Source organism: Notolepis coatsorum (assembly GCF_963971535.1).
Source record: "Notolepis coatsorum genome assembly, chromosome: 12".
NCBI classification, from domain to species: domain Eukaryota; kingdom Metazoa; phylum Chordata; class Actinopteri; order Aulopiformes; family Paralepididae; genus Notolepis; species Notolepis coatsorum.
In genome coordinates, this window is record NC_140176.1 from 130,363,766 (window position 1) to 130,378,594 (window position 14,829).

The window sequence follows — 14,829 nt, forward strand, 5'->3', positions numbered from 1 at the left end:
TTATCAAGGTGCTCACCTGTGTTTTTTCATGGTACCTCTAACATAATGTTTACTCATCCGAATTTTGAAGCCATACTATAATGTGAATTAAACCATTATGTCAATTTCTTAACAAGATAGCAGCAACATCAAGTGATGGTGTGGTCCCAATTCACATAGTTGGTTCCAGGCTTCATACTCAAAGCATTTAATCTACTTTATGGCCTCTGTAGAAAGGCATGGACTTAATAGCCAGATAGTCTTTGCATGATAAGTCTTACTGATGACATTGATCATGTGTTCAGAGTGTTAAAATACCTTTGGATGAACTCAAGTGTGGATGATCCAACGGAAGGATACTCCAGGTTGAAGACATAGTAGCTGGTGAATAAAGCAGCTACCCCATGCAAAAATAATGGGTGTGGGCCCATCACAACTTCTCCCTCGATGGATAGCATCCATCCAGAAGGCTGCATTGCGTCACCTGAAATGAACAGATACCCCGTCATGCGTTGTTGTGGATAGGTATACATTCCTGCAAGGACATGACACAGAACTAAGGCTGTCTTAAATACTTCAAAGCTTCGTTCGATGGGCATGGGATTTGAATATGAAAATAAAATTTGATTATTAAAAAGAAAGAGAAAAATGCATATATATATATATATTTTTGCCAAATCAACTCTGCCTCTCTTACAACAAGCAATGCTGTCTCTTATTTAAGATGAGGTCGCACTGACAGATTTGTGTTCATTGTGCTGCTTTTATAAAGCCTCAAATGACGGCTTACAATATTTCATGAAAGCAAAGTGTTTTGTTTGTCTAAGATTTAAAAAGGTTTCAACTTTACAGCACTGACAAAGTTGAACATGAGACATGCCAGCTCAGGATATTATTTATAAGCGTCATATGTGTGCCGTATCACAAACTGCCTTCGGTCAGATTTTCCCCCTCGATGCAAAGGAACACAAGCTCATCCCTGAACATTATTACCTTGAATTATCAAACAGGGGGTGCTTGGGAGTGCTGCAGTATTCACATCAGCAACAGTGGCACAGGTCTGCAACAAAGTAACACACAATAGCAGATTTAACATTATGAAAGGATGAAGATAAGCTAATCCACGCACTACAGCTCACCACACATCAGCTCGGCCCATTTGGAGCAACTTGGGGGTTAAGTGTCTTGCTCAAGGACACTTCCGACATGCGGACAGTCAGAGCCAGGATTCGAACCACCAACCCTACGGTCGATGAACGACCATCTCTACCAACTGAGCTTCAGTCGCCCCTAATGTAATCACTCGCATTTCAAATATTTTAATATTTAAATAAACGTACATCAACTTCGAGCAGTAGTTTCTCCGTAGGCTCCTTGAAGTACACCATAAGGAGCAGGACGATGCAGGCACTGATCTCCGAAACCTCTGGATGATATCTGGCCAGAACATCCCTGATCTTCGGGTTGTCCAGTTTCTGGCAGAACTGCAGGATGGTCCGTCCTCGATGACACAGGGCATCTTTGATCTTTTGAAGGACATCGGTGTCTGTCAGGAGGCCAAAGTGGGAGAAAAGCCCCGTCTGAGAGAAGAGAAAAGGCCATTCTTCTTTGACCGCCACCATCGTTGGTGGAGGCATTTTATTCAAGTAACGCCGCAGGATGACGTAGGTCCTCTCCATCAGAAGTTCTGCTCTCGCTGTCCCACCCATCCCTTCCTCTGTGTACAGACATACAAACCAAGTAACAACAATTAGATTTGATGTTGCCACATCTGGGAAATTGAGTGGCAAACCTTTAATTGTATTACTCATTCTGAATATTAAAGTGGCCTTTTTGCTTAATGTGGGATATTTATTCATGGTGTCAATTCACCAAAAGTAAAGTAGATTGCATGCCTGAGTAGATGTTCCGCAGATCCCTTTTCAAAGCCGCCATGGTTTCCTCTGTCTCCCCGTCCGGTAAGCTTGCTGGGCCCCACCTCACACACCTAGGGATAGGAAGGAATCATAGGCAACCTCTTAGTGGAATACATAAAAAAAGAAAAATTATAATATATATATTTTTTTATCATTCTTTCCAAAAGAAAAAAGGCCTCTAACGCTAATGGCACGCATACCAGAGGCTAACTGCCTACGAAAACAGGCACAGAAGCACTGAAAGAGGATTTCACCCATCTAATGAACACACTAGACTAGACAAATATCAAGATGTATCCATCAGTGGACCAATTGCATGCTTTTGCAGAGGACAAGAAGCCTTCAGACATTAAGCACCCCCCACAGCCCAAATGGAATGATAAAAAAAATATATATATAAATATATATATATATTCTACTTTTTATTTAATTTTTGTCGACTAACTGCACATTTTGGCCAATCATAGTCGACTATCCAAATCCTTAGTCAGGGACAGCCCTAGAAATTATATTAAAAAAAAATCTACACATAATTTAAACATTCAATCCAAATAACCTAAGTTAGTGGAGCATTGGCAGTGCCACTTTAACCCCTAATTGCTGCGAGCGTGAATGGAGAGGACACTGGCGCCGTTTGTTTTGCCACCCCTACCCGTATTGGTCAACAGGACCTCTCGTCAGCCTGGACTCTCCTGCCACGCCAGTGGGCCGTCTTTCCTCTCTGCCTCTGCGGCGTCTAGCCAGAGTGTTGTTCCTGCTTTTATACTCCACTCTTGTTTTTACTTGTTGGAGAAGAGAGTGGCATCCGTCTCCAACCATTTCACCTCGCCTGCTAATGTCAGCAAAGGTGTCAGGATGGCTCCTGACAATTGTTCGGACGATACTGAGGCACGTGGTTCTGGTTGGGTTGTGCTCGTGCTCCATCATCTGATCCACCAAAGCGTTCACAAAGGCCCTTCTCTCATCTGGCTTTGGTCTCTGTTCTTTTTCCACTGCACGTTGAATGGCTGTTGACATCCGGTTCCAGTTGACACAAAAGTCTACATGCCATGCGCTGCCAGGCTGTGAAGAGTTTGGAGTGCTTGGGGGGCTGCACAACAGAGATTGCATAGAGGTGTTCGGAGAGGACAGAGTGTTCACAGAGCTCGTTGTTGGGGAACTTGAAGCAATTGGATGTGTTGGGGAACTTGAAGCAATTGGATGGGGAGGGAGCACCTCCATATTAAGGGTTACTAACCCTAGAAGGGACAAAAACAGTTATGCCAATGTTCCAAGGGCATAGTTCCAAGTGTCACGCAAGTCTAAATATGAATTTACCTTTCTTAAGACCATCCATCAGCTTCCGACACTGGATTGGTTTGAGGTGTCGGACCAGATCCACCCTCTCCATTAAGGCCAGATCTTCGACACTCTCCACTCCAAGATCCTCAAGTAGGGTGGTCAGTAAGTCATCAGGGAGGCCCGGTAAATATGACCAAACTGCTTCCTTTATATCTTCCATTACCTAGTCTCATTGATTAGGGTCAATCATGAATCAGTTTGTGCATATTCCCTACTTGTCTGTTTGCAGTGCACTATATGCGGTTAACTGCCAACATGTGCTCGCTATACAATCAACAATACAAAATCAACTATCTTAAGGTTACTTGATATCCTGCTCCACTTACGTCTGTCCTCACGTCTGTCATATCCTCCCTTTCCTGTTTAAACTGCTCCTGGAAAAGAATGGTGGAGCGCAATAAGCATCTGATCGTGCACGTTGTATGCTGGAAGAGGATAGTAGTCCAGTAAATCTTTGTGCTTAATGCACACGTAATCCTCTTGGGCCACTCCTAAGTCACAGTACACACCCATGTCAATCAACTTCACACAAATGTGTTTCTCTGAGACAAAGTGGACAGAGTTTTGGGCAACAATGACCAGCATAATCTTCCCCATGTGAAGTCCTTCATCACTGTTCCCAAACAAGATGAACATCCCCTTTCTGTAGTCTGTGCCTTTGACTGTAACATTGTTACAAGCCACTGCAGACTGAGACTCAAATTGACAACTGGCTACAGATGCCCTGATCTTGTTGTTGTAATCATCCAAATAAAAGGCAGTCCCCTTCTCTACCTGTATAACAGGAGGAAACAAGTTTCCCGCACTCAGGTAGGCCTGGAGGAGTTGGTGTCTCTCTGCTAGTGTTTTGCACAGATTTTTGAAATTGTGCAATTTTCTGGCACACTGTTTGAAAAAAGTGTGTTTGCTTTCAAACCGCAGAGTCCACAGGCGAATAAGTGGGCCAAAGTGGATGATTAGATCTGGATAATGGCCAATATAGTGATGCTTTGGCCTCAGGGGGGCATTGGGGAAGAGCCTTTTCCTGTTGCATATGTACTCCTCTGTGATGACTTTCAGATATGCTACCTGGCCTTCTGTAATGACTGGTGCACAGATAAGCTCAACCATCTCTCTCAGCTGCAAAATGAGCTGCCACACCTCATTGTCACAGGGATCTTTAATCCTGCCACCCACCAAGAGAGGGAGTAATCTAAGGAAACACCAGTTTTGAACTGCATGCCCACTTAGTTTGTCACTGCTGGGAGAGAGGTCTGCTGGTTTGTCCCTACCATCGTTCCCTTCATATCAGAACTTGTTTTTGCACCGATTTAACTGCAGGTAAGTAAAATGATTCTCCTGGACTAAATGGCGAATATATAAAGGAAGGTCATAAGCCATGACTCCCTCAAATAAATCATGGCCTAGACATGGTGGGAGGCCAGGCTGGCAAACATGGAAATGAGAAAGCTGGTTGAAAGGAGAGTCAAACTTGATACCGCATACAGAGTCTGTGGTACTAGTTTCCAGGTCTTGCAAATTACTTGTGTATGATTGGACCGTTCTTGTGGCACCACACAACACTGGATTCTTCACAAAATCCTCTCTCTGTACCTGACAGTAGCGACAAAAATATTTAGATCGACTGAAGTTTTCTAAAAATCCCCCAATAGAATGGGATCCTAAGTTGTCTCCTGCAATGGCAACCAAAGAGCCCTTTAGTACAGTGCCATCAGATATGACTACACCTCTCTCCTCCAGGATTTTGAGGTCCTCAATCAGATGTGCAAAAACCTTTTTTAGCCCAAAATACTTAAAGTCCTGCTCCCTACATAAGAGAACAAGTTGCATTTGATCTATAGAAGATCTATTGTGAGGCAAGATGTCAGTCAGGGTTAGGTAAACAGCTAAGACCTTGTGCTTTTTCTTCCCTGAGCCCAGTGGATTAACAACCTCGAAGGCATCTTGGTACAGTATCAAACCAAGTGAGGAAGGGTCAGCTTTCAACATTGGATTACTTTGAAATCCTTCTCCATCCTTGACATCCTGATAGACAGCATCAGTAGATTGCTGCAAACGTGTCATGTTATACTGTTCTCGTAGAGACTAGTTTTTGAACAGTGTCACCAATGTCTCATGTATAGGTACATACTGAGCAAAGCATTCTTTGTCATTTTCATCATTGCCCAAGAGCAAAGGCACGGGATGAACATGGTTGAAACACTCTTTAAAAGCAGACTTCCTCTTTGTATCTGTACTGAGTCTTCCCTTGTTAAAAAGTGTGAGTAGATCATCTCTGTTCACTTCATCAACCATGCTGCTTATAGTGGCCTGAGGGATTCCAAGTTTCTTCAATTTCTCACTCAGAACGTTAAGTGTATGAGACAGGCCAAGTTCATGAGCAATTTGAAAGTCCTCAATAATGGTTTGTATGGTGCTTGCCGGTAAGAGTAGCTTAGATTGCAATTTCAAATAGAAAAGTGTAAGGTTATGTAAAAAAAGGGTTTCGTCCACAGCTAATGGCACTTCTGGTTCATCATGTTCACCAGCAGCTTCTGAATATGTCTGACTGGGTTCTGGCAATGACTCTGTAGACTTGTCTAGTACCAAGTCATCTAAAACTGAATCCTTGTGTTTCCTGGAAATATGTGAAGCAAAAGTCATTACGTTTGTGAACCTGCAATCACAACCTCTAAATGGACATGGCGATTCCATTCCTCCCTTTATGTGTGTCTTCAAATGCTTGATAAGAGAGGCTAAAGTGTCACACTTAAATGCACAAGCCTCAAGCACACATTTCAAGGATGTGTCAGGTGGTAGAGCTGATCTAGGAGGTCTAGGCGGCTGACCAGCTTGCAGGTAGCACCTATGCAGCCTATATATATGAGATCTCAGTGCTGCGTGTTTTCTGAACCTCTGTGAGCAGTCAGGTATCCCGCACTGATAAAGATAATTGGGGGCGTTACTGTGGAGCTGCGCGTGCTGGACAAAGGTATGCACACTCTCAGACACATGCTGACATCGAATATATTTACAGTGGAACATTGTTGTGCGTGCTATAGTTACCTACCCAATCATTACATCTGCCTCACACTGAACACTGGTTAGCCTGGCTGCCTCACTGAACAAGATGCCACTGAACAGGATACTGTATGTTAAAGACCTCTCTGATGACCTAGAAAAAAGGAAACCAGAGAAAGGAGAGATTACAGTTTGCATGCAGATTATGAACGTATACTATAGGCTAATCTCAGGTGTACTGCACAGGAAACAAATAGTCTATAAACTACGATCTGTGTTGCATATAGGCCTACCTATACAACCAAGAAGCAATCCGTGCATGGATCTGGGGAGACGTCAGTGCAGATTACTGTCCTGTACGCCTTGTCGGCCGGAACGATTCAGGCAGGCAATCAGTTGGCAGGCCCTAGGACAAGGGAGGGAGGCAAGAGGAAAGAAAAAAAACACAGGGAACGACGCATAAATTCATGTCAAACAGTACTGCATGAGGTGATTAATCTCAGGTGTACTGCACAGGAAACAAATATAGTCTATAAACTACGATCTGTGTTGCATATAGGCCTACCTATACAACCAAGAAGCAATCCGTGCATGGATCTGGGGAGACGTCAGTGCAGATTACTGTCCTGTACGCCTTGTCGGCCGGAAAGATTCAGGCATAGGCAATCAGTAGGCAGGCCCTAGGACAGAAAAAAAACACAGGGAACGACGCATAAATTCATGTCAAACAGTACTGCATGAGGTGATTAATCTCAGGTGTACTGCACAGGAAACAAATATAGTCTATAAACTACGATCTGTGTTGCATATAGGCCTACCTATACAACCAAGAAGCAATCCGTGCATGGATCTGGGGAGACGTCAGTGCAGATTACTGTCCTGTACGCCTTGTCGGCCGGAAAGATTCAGGCATAGGCAATCAGTAGGCAGGCCCTAGGACAGAAAAAAAACACAGGGAACGACGCATAAATTCATGTCAAACAGTACTGCATGAGGTGATTAATCTCAGGTGTACTGCACAGGAAACAAATATAGTCTATAAACTACAATCTGTGTTGCATATAGGCCTACCTATACAACCAAGAAGCAATCCGTGCATGGATCTGGGGAGACGTCAGTGCAGATTACTGTCCTGTACGCCTTGTCGGCCGGAAAGATTCAGGCATAGGCAATCAGTAGGCAGGCCCTAGGACAAGGGAGGGAGGCAAGAGGAAAGAAAAAAAACACAGGGAACGACGCATAAATTCATGTCAAACAGTACTGCATGAGGTGATTAATCTCAGGTGTACTGCACAGGAAACAAATAGTCTATAAATTAGTATTGTTTGTCTAGCAGTGTCGAGCTTGAGTGTTATACTCCGAGTACATACTGTAGTATAGACAGCATAGTTGGTGGTAGTATAGACATGGTAGCATAATAGTAAAATTCAGTAAGACAGTTATTATTAGTTAAAATTCTGATATTGAAGAAGTTTTGGTTGATAAAGTGGGCAGTTTATCCTGTGCTGAAAAGTCTCCATTCCAATAGAGAGAGTATATATTTTAGTGTTTATTTGATTGATTTGGCCTTTTATTTATTACGTTTCCACAGTTATTTCCTCATACTTTATTAACATTTTGTACATAATACAAGTTCATGTTAAAATGATGACACAAAAAGCCAGACCGAGGGCTTGTTTCATAAACAAACTGAACTTTCTTTTGCCTGCCTACTGTATTTGTTTGGTGGAAACCTGATCATAAAGTAAAGTAAAAAAAAAAAAAAAAAAGTAGTGTGCTATTTTTGTAGTGTAGCTTGCTACATTTATCTGGGGATAGCTTCCATTGTAGTTGAGCTATATTTAATCGAGAGTAACTAGTGTAGCTTACTACATTTTCCAAGTAGCTTGCCCATCACTGGCTAAATGCTGCATGTAGCTAGTTAGCTGAACTGAAGCTATATAGGTAGCCAGGTAGCTAAATGGCTGGCTATACTATAGCTCCAGTTCAGAACAACACTTTTTCACTGGTAGTTTGTGGAAATGAACCAACTTTCCCCTCTTTCACATGGTAAAATTAGTTTGAACAGCCAGGAGCAATATAAAAAAAAAACACAGTGGTCCCGTTGTTTGGTAGGCAACGTTGCATTACCCAACAGAGGTCAGACATAGCTAACAGCTAACATTAGCAGCAGGCACACATAACGTGTAAAAACGCATAACCATGTAAAAAACGAACACAGCACTACTCCGCTGGCGTTTGCAATCGAAATCATAGATACAGAATAATATCCACCATCGACTTTATCATGCACTATATACTCACGTTTTATTGTCGATTAACGATGCAGAGATACAGCACACGCTGATACAACAATGGAGGAAGGTGCAGGTATTCTGGGAGGCAAGGTACAGGTGTAGTGCATTCTGGGAGGCGCCCGCCCAGGAAGCTGGTGTGTGTGCAGGCAGCCTAGACAAGTCTCAACATGTCTCCTAATCATGCATTATATAGTGGCCCCCAATACGCAGGTGCAGAACGGGTACTGATTGATTGATTGATTGATTGATTGATTGATTGATTGAAAACTTTATTAACAGATTGCAGAATGGGTACAATACAGTACAGCTCAATACACACAATTGTTAAGGGGATGCAGACCAGAGAAAGACTTTCGTCTTGTTTACATCAGGGTCCCCCATAACCTTTCAATTCATCAGGACATACATCGTCATCATCATTTATTTATTCGTACATGGAATTACCACAGTCCAACAGTACATATAATTCACCAAATACCATGGCCGAAAGGAACAGGAAGAAGAAAAAATCTTCTACACCTGCCCTTACACACACACAACACACCAATAGACTTATTGTGTAAAACAAACAGAATATGCATTTTGCAAAAATGGAAACATCAACACAACCAAATTAAATCAACATAAATAAACCCATTTTGTGTATCTATCAGCAAACTACATATTTCGGTTCATTCATTTACACACACACACACACACACATACATGACATACAGACAGTACTGCTACATCTATACATTTATGAAACCGTACATTAGGTGGGGTGGGGTGGGGGGGGGGTGTACATTGGAGATGGTTGGGTGGGTGGGGTGGGGGGGTTGGGTAGGTTGGGTATAGGAGGGGTGGGTGGACACTGTACAACTGTATACAAGCACATTGGAATATTGACAAAACCATGTTTGGTAATTTACTGTACATTGGAGGGGGTTGGGTTAGGACATTTACAGGGGCCAGTTTCGAATTGCAGTCTCCCGTATAGGTGTTCTTTGAGAGTGGTTTTGAAAGTGGGTAGTGATTCACATTCCTTTACAGCTTTGGGTAGGGCGTTCCACATTGATCTGGCATAATTGCGAAACATGTTTAGTCCCTGATTGAGCCGAATCTGGGTACCAGGCCCATTGCATGTTGATGTACTCTGTCGTCTCTAAGCCATCCTAGGTTGTCAAAGTGGGCAGGGGTGAGGTGGGTTCTAGGAGTAAGGTCAAGCATGTAGTCTGACCAGTTTGTTTTGAGATGTTTGTGTAGCAGGGTGGATTATCCCTATGAACGTTCACCAGGTAGGGGGAACGCAGCATGCAGATCTGAGTCCAACTGAATCCCTGACTTTAGTGCAGGAGTAGAGTGGAGCTTTAGCAGAGTGGTGGATGGGGCCTATAGGATTTACTAACCTAGGGGTAGTGAGCTGGTCCTTCTTGCCCTCCAGGGCGACTCGCAGTAATTCCCCACACACCCACACTTCTCCTAATACTACCCGCACCCTCCCACACCTGGTGGCAGTAGTGATAGATGATATACTTTCTCCCCAAAGCAGTACCTTTCCTTGCTGATGAGCAGAGACCTGTCCCAATGATATAGGCTCCCCTGTTAGGGAAGTTTAGGCTGCAGAGGACTATGATGGTCCAGTTCTACACTGCCATCATCCAGTCCATCCTCACCCTCTCCATCATCACCTGGTTCCCTGCAGCCACGGTCAGGGACAAGGCTGCAGCGGGTGATACGATCAGCGGAGAGTGTGATCGGCTGCCCCCTTCCCTCCCTCAAGTCCCTACATTCCTCCAGGGCCTTGAGGAGGGCGAGGAAGATCATGGCAGACCCCGCCCACCCGGGTCACGACCTCTTCACCATGCTTTTCACCCTAGCAACCACCTAGAAACACCCTAGCAACCACATATAACACCCTAGCAACCACCTAGAAACACCCTAGCAACCACTTATAACACCCTAGCAACCACCTAGAAACACCCTAGCAACCACATATAACACCCTAGCAACCACCTAGAAACACCCTAGCAACCACTTATAACACCCTAGCAACCACCTAGAAACACCCTAGCAACCACATATAACACCCTAGCAACCACCTAGAAACAACCTAGCAACCATATATAACACCCTAGCAACCACCTAGAAACACCCTAGCAACCACTTATAACACCCTAGCAACCACCTAGAAACACCCTAGCAACCACTTATAACACCATAGCAACCACCTAGAAACACCCTAGCAACCACTTATAACACCCTAGCAACCACCTAGAAACACCCTAGCAACCACTTATAACACCCTAGCAACCACCTAGAAACACCCTAGCAACCACCCATAACACCCTAGCAACCACCTAGAAACACCCTAGCAACCACTTATAACACCCTAGCAACAACCTAGAAACACCCTAGCAACCACCCATAACACCCTAGCAACCACCTAGAAACACCCTAGCAACCACCCATAACACCCTAGCAACCACCTAGAAACACCCTAGCAACCACCTAGAAACACCCTAGCAACCACTTATAACACCCTAGCAACCACCTAGAAACACCCTAGCAACCACCCATAACACCCTAGCAACCACCTAGAAACACCCGAGCAACCACTTATAACACCCTAGCAACCATAGAAACACCCTAGCAACCACTTATAACACCCTAGCAACCACCTAGAAACAACCTAGCAACCATATATAACACCCTAGCAACCACCTAGAAACACCCTAGCAACCACTTATAACACCCTAGCAACCACCTAGAAACACCCTAGCAACCACTTATAACACCCTAGCAACCACCTAGAAACACCCTAGCAACCACATATAACACCCTAGCAACCACCTAGAAACACCCTAGCAACCACTTATAACACCCTAGCAACCACCTAGAAACACCCTAGCAACCACTTATAACACCCTAGCAACCACCTAGAAACACCCTAGCAACCACCCATAACACCCTAGCAACCACCTAGAAACACCCTAGCAACCACTTATAACACCCTAGCAACCACCTAGAAACACCCTAGCAACCACCCATAACACCCTAGCAACCACCTAGAAACACCCAAGCAACCACCTAGAAACACCCTAGCAACCACTTATAACACCCTAGCAACCACCTAGAAACACCCTAGCAACCACCCATAACACCCTAGCAACCACCTAGAAACACCCTAGCAACCACCTAGAAACACCCTAGCAACCACTTATAACACCCTAGCAACCATAGAAACACCCTAGCAACCACCTAGAAACACCCTAGCAACCAGCTATAACACCCTAGCAACCACCTAGAAACACCCTAGCAACCACTTATAACACCCTAGCAACCATAGAAACACCCTAGCAACCACTTATAACACCCTAGCAACCACCTAGAAACACCCTAGCAACCACCCATAACACCCTAGCAACCACCTAGAAACACCCTAGCAACCACCTAGAAACACCCTAGCAACCACTTATAACACCCTAGCAACCACCTAGAAACACCCTAGCAACCACCCATAACACCCTAGCAACCACCTAGAAACACCCTAGCAACCACCTAGAAACACCCTAGCAACCACTTATAACACCTTAGCAACCATAGAAACACCCTAGCAACCACCTAGAAACACCCTAGCAACCAGCTATAACACCCTAGCAACCACCTAGAAACACCCTAGCAACCACTTATAACACCCTAGCAACCATAGAAACACCCTAGCAACCACTTATAACACCCTAGCAACCACCTAGAAACACCCTAGCAACCACCCATAACAGCAACCACCTAGAAACACCCTAGCAACCACTTATAACACCTTATTGTGAAATAAGAATAATATAATGTGATATGTTGATATGCTATTGTGAGATTACAACATCTGATGTGATATGACAGAGAAAGACTTTTGTCTTGTTTTTTTTAATAAAATTACAATATATTATTGTGAAATAATAAATAAATTATGTGAAATATTCATATGCTACTGTGAGATAAAAAAATGTGATGTGATATTACAGAGGATTTTGATTGCAATATTTTATTGTGAAATAATAAATAAATTATGTGAAATATTCATATGCTACTGTGAGATTACAACATCTGATGTGATATTACAGAGGATTTTGATTGCGGTATCTTATTGTGAAATAAGAATAATATAATGTGATATGTTGATATGCTATTGTGAGATTACAACATCTGATGTGATATTACAGAGAAAGACTTTTGTCTTGTTTTGTATAACATTACAATATTCTATTGTGAAATAAGAATAATATAATGTGATATGTTGATATGCTACTGTGAGATTACAACATCTGATGTGATATTACAGAGAAATACTTTCATCTTGTTTTGTATAAAATTACAATATTTTATTGTGAAATAAGAATAATATAATGTGATAAATTGATATGCTATTGTGAGATTACAACATCTGATGTGATATTACAGAGAAACACTTTCGTCTTGTTTTGTATAAAATTACAATATCTTATTGTGAAATAAGAATAATATAATGTGATATGTTGATATGCTACTGTGAGATTACAACATCTGATGTGATATTACAGAGGATTTTGATTGCAATATTTTATTGTGAAATAATAAATAAATTATGTGAAATATTCATATGCTACTGTGAGATTACAACATCTGATGTGATATTACAGAGGATTTTGATTGCGGTATCTTATTGTGAAATAAGAATAATATAATGTGATATGTTGATATGCTATTGTGAGATTACAACATCTGATGTGATATTACAGAGAAAGACTTTCGTCTTGTTTTGTATAAAATTACAATATTTGATTTATGAAATAAGAATAATATAATGTGATAAATTGATATGCTATTGTGAGATTACAACATCTGATGTGATATTACAGAGAAACACTTTCATCTTGTTTTGTATAAAATTACAATATTTTATTGTGAAATAAGAATAATATAATGTGATAAATTGATATGCTATTGTGAGATTACAACATCTGATGTGATATTACAGAGAAAGACTTTCATCTTGTTTTGTATAAAATTACAATATTTTATTGTGAAATAAGAATAATATAATGTGATAAATTGATATGCTATTGTGAGATTACAACATCTGATGTGATATTACAGAGAAACACTTTCGTCTTGTTTTGTATGAAATTACAATATCTTATTGTGAAATAAGAATAATATAATGTGATATGTTGATATGCTACTGTGAGATTACAACATCTGATGTGATATTACAGAGGATTTTGATTGCAATATTTTATTGTGAAATAATAAATAAATTATGTGAAATATTCATATGCTACTGTGAGATTACAACATCTGATGTGATATTACAGAGGATTTTGATTGCGGTATCTTATTGTGAAATAAGAATAATATAATGTGATATGTTGATATGCTATTGTGAGATTACAACATCTGATGTGATATTACAGAGAAAGACTTTCGTCTTGTTTTGTATAAAATTACAATATTTGATTGTGAAATAAGAATAATATAATGTGATAAATTGATATGCTATTGTGAGATTACAACATCTGATGTGATATTACAGAGAAACACTTTCGTCTTGTTTTGTATAAAATTGCAATATCTTATTGTGAAATAAGAATAATATAATGTGATATGTTGATATGCTACTGTGAGATTACAACATCTGATGTGATATTACAGAGGATTTTGATTGCAATATTTTATTGTGAAATAATAAATAAATTATGTGAAATATTCATATGCTACTGTGATATTACAACATCTGATGTGATATTACAGAGGATTTTGATTGCGGTATCTTATTGTGAAATAAGAATAATATAATGTGATATGTTGGTATGCTATTGTGAGATTACAACATCTGATGTGATATTACAGAGGATTTTGATTGCGGTATTTTATTGTGAAATAAGAATAATATAATGTGAAATCAAAAGATACTGTCTTTTTTACATGTATTTGTTGGGATATTACAGGAGGCCTTAATTACAATATGTTACTGTAAGATAATACTGTTAAATGTTGTGAAATGCTGGTTACTTTTTACAGTGTAGGTTCCATCCTAGAGGCAAATCTCTCCTGTGACAAAATGGCATCCAATGTAATAAAAAAAGTCAACCAACGAACTCGATTCTTGTACCGGATCTCCTCTCTGGTAAACAAGAATACCCTGAAGACTCTGGCAGGAGCACTCATTCAAGGGTACTACGACTATGCTTGCACCTCATGGTACCAAAGCACCTCAAAGGCGCTAAAAACAAAATTACAAACATTTCAAAACAAACTGGTCAGACTACTGCTTGACCTTA